General features: G+C 41.0%; 1 non-coding gene across 1 annotated transcript; it reads left to right on the plus strand.

Annotated features, from left to right (window-relative positions):
- The first annotated feature begins 2,990 nt into the window (after positions 1-2,990).
- On the plus strand, positions 2,991-3,064 carry trnan-guu. Its single transcript has one exon. It is a non-coding gene; the product is annotated as a tRNA-Asn (tRNA).
- Positions 3,065-3,685: the final 621 nt, after the last annotated feature.

A 3,685-nucleotide genomic window follows, 5' to 3' on the forward strand; every position in this document is an offset into this window, starting at 1 on the left:
CTGCTGTCATGATTGGCCAGTTTTCAATCCAATCAGAAGTGGTTTACATCGTGTTACATTATGTAAACAGGAACCGACTTCAATCTGTGGGAGCCTCTTCAAAGTAAAACAGGAAGTGGGTCAATTTCAAAATAAAATAAGAATAGGAATGTTAAATTCAACAAAGAACACAATCTTTATTTCACAACAACACCCAGAGATATTTAAACACTCTACGACGAATAAACCCTGAGATATTTAAACACTCTACGATGAATAAACCCGGAGATATTTAAACACTTTATGACAAATAAACCCAGAGATATTTAAACACTGTACGACGAATAAACCCGGTCTCCTCACCAAAAGCGAGAGCTCAGAACAACACCTATCCTGTGTTCCATGGACGCCATAAGTACCATTGAAACGGTCCAAGAAAACAGAAAGAAAGAAAAAATAAAATCCCGAACTTAAAAGGCACTTATACACTCACCCTGAACAACACATAAAAAAAAAAACAAGCAATGATTGTAAATGTTGCAACACCATCTTAATCCCAACACATAAATCAGTAAGAAGCACACCCAAAATGGTCGGCAGAGGGCCAGAACTGCACAGAAAAGGTTGAAACTCAGCTACCGGTCTCAAAATAATATCTAAAACAAGGCCTTCATATATAAGAAAATGTGATCTTGTACTCTGCTTGCAGTTATGTATATGCATAGCACCGGACACATGAATTTTAGATCAAATTCTCAAATACCATCGGAAACAAATGGTCGACTGTCATGAACCATGGGGAAAAATCACTCCACAGTCAACTACTACAATTTTAGCATGCCCAATGTTTAGAGAGGGAAAATGAAAATATTTTCTGCCTACCTTTTCATATTACGGCACCGTTTTACTGCAGAGCGATGTTCCCCCAACCGAAGCAAAAAAGGAAAACAACTCCCTCCCCACTTATGTTCCTGCTACCAGAACTAATGTCTGGGGTCACCAAATTGTAAAAACGTGTTCTGTTCTGAAGCAAGGAGAGGAGGAGCAACTGTCTTCCATTTCAGAAGGTTTATTTCACATGTAAAGTACAAGATCACCAGCCCTGGGCCATTGTATCTCCACCATGCGGTCACGAACAATGGCCCTGAAAGTAAATAGACAACCCATCTTCTTCAGAGCTCGGCCACACCTCCTGGAATCATCACCAACATCGACGAATGGGAAGTCCTACTCTATCATGTGACCCAGCTCTCAACCAATAATATCTAGCCATCTTGTGTTCTATAATGGGTGGGTGCGTGAATGTTGGGAGTTGTAGGCATGTAACCAAAACTACATTTTCTACCGGAAACGGAATCAGAACATGTTTTTAACACAATGTCATTCTAAATATCAATTATTCCACTGGACTCGTTCTGCGGACCGCATTCGCTTCGACTGTTGTGTCATGCAAGTGTCTCGTGCTTATTTGGAGCTGCGGTGATTCTGAAAAACCTTTTTTTAAGGCCACCGGCTCGTTTTGTGTGGAGGATGTGTGAGGAGCCACTGTGAGGTCATCCGAGCTGACAGACCGGCTAAAATCAGACACTTTAATCTTTGAATGATGTTTTATTTCAAAGCTCGTGTCATCATTACACACATCCTCCGCAAACCGTCATTTTGAATCTTCTCCCCCGTGAGCTCTGCGGTTTGTTGTCCCAGGGCACCGCCTGTTAGCGATCTCAGGGAAACGCTGAACCTCCGGTTACCGGGATGAGAAGGGCTGATGTCTGACGGGCGGGGCTAGCAGTGTAGCGGAGCGGGGAGACGCTGCTGCAGCCGTGGAACGTTGTTGTTGTTTTCTTGAAATTGGTCCCGAACAGCGCATCCGTCGCTGATGGGGCCCTCCAACAAAAAAGCCTTCTGCAGCTCCTCCTAGAGGGAGGGTGAGTGACGAGCCAGGTGGACCTCTGGAAAACCTCGTACTCCGGGCTGCGATGCGAGACCGGCAGACAGCTGAAGAGGCACACAGGTTGAGGATGACGTCAGCTGCCTTGCAGAGGGAGCTCTACGTCTCATCCAGCCTCTTCGGTCAGAGCGTTCGACTGTTAACTGAAAGTTTGGTGGTTCTAATCCACCCAGGGACAAGCTCACACCTTATAGTGTAGTGTTTAACTGTCTAACAACTTTATCCAGTCTGATGTCAAGCATTCTTTTCAGTCTGAAGAAAAAAAAACTTTGTTTTAAAAAAGTGAATGTACCAAACTTTTGCAAGTCCCTTTTTTGTTTAAAGCAAATACAAGAATGCCACGTTTGCAATATTAAAAAAAACTGATATACCTAAAAAAAAAAAAAAGCATGCGCAGAGCCACAAATTTTACGTCAGTCATGTCTCTGTGGAGCGATCGGTCAACTCGTTCAGCTGTTAACCGAAAGGCTGGTGGTTCAAATCCACCCAGAGTCAAGCTCAGGTCTTATCGTGAAGTGATTAACTGTCTAATAACTGTATCCAGTCTGAGGTCAAGCATTCTTCTCTTTCAGTCTGAAAACAAAAAACTTTGTTTTAAAAAAGTGGAATGCACCAAACTGTTGTAAGTCCCTTTTTTTGCCCAAGCAAATACAAGAATGAGACGTTTGAAACACTACCAAAAAACTGATATACCTAACAAAAAAAAAAAAAGCATGTGCAGACTCACAATTTTTTTTGTGTCCCATGTCTCTGTGGCGCAATCGGTCAGCGCATTCATCTGTTATCAAAAGGTTGGTGGTTCAAATCCACCCAGAGACGTGCTCAGGTCTGATCAATTTCTGTATAATTGTCTAATAACTCTAAAGAGTCTGATGGTAACCATTGTTCTCTTTCAGTGTGAAGAAAAAAAAGTTTTAAAAACGTGGATGGCACTAAAGTTTCGCAAGTCCCATTTTTGTTAAAAGCAAATACAAGAATGCCAAGTTTGAAATATTACAAAAAAACATGTACCTAAAAAAAAAAAAAAAGCATGCACAGACTCACAAATTTTATGTTACCCCATGTCTCTGTGGCGCAATCGGTCAGCGCGTTCGGCTGTTAACCAAAAGGTTGGTGGTTCAAATCCACCCAGGGACGAGCTCAGCTCTTATCAAGTTATTAATAACTGTCTAATAACTGTAACGAGTCTTATGTAAACAAATCTTCTCTTTCAGTCTGATGAAAAAAACTTAGTTTAAAAAAAAATGGAAAGTACCAAACTTTTGCAAGTCCCTTTTTTTCCAAGCAAATACAAAAATGCCACATTTGAAATATTAAAAAAACTGACATACATAAACAAAACAAGCACACGCAGGCTCACAAATTTTATGTGACCCTTGTCACTGTGCCACAACCGGTTAGCGCGTTCTGCTGTTAATTGAAAGGTTGGTGGTTCAAATCCACCCAGGGACGAGCTCATGTCTTATCGAGTTGTGTATAACTGTCTGGAAACTGTAATGATTCTGATGTCAACCAATCTTCTCTTTCAGTCTGATGAAAAAAACTTAGTTTTAAAAAAGTGGAATGTACCAAACTTTTGCAAGTCCTTTTTTTGTTAAAAGCAAATACAAGAATGCCAAGTTTGAAATATTACAAAAAACTGATATACCAAAAAAAAAAAAAAAAAGCATGCGCAGACTCACAAATTTTATGTAACCCACGTCTCTGTGCTGCAAACAGTCAGCGCTTTCGGCTGTTAACCGAAAGGTTGGTGGTTCA

Source organism: Nematolebias whitei, unplaced genomic scaffold (genome assembly GCF_014905685.2).
Source record: "Nematolebias whitei isolate Nwh7 unplaced genomic scaffold, NemWhi1 Nwh_scaf_461, whole genome shotgun sequence".
Taxonomy (NCBI): Eukaryota; Metazoa; Chordata; class Actinopteri; order Cyprinodontiformes; family Rivulidae; genus Nematolebias; species Nematolebias whitei.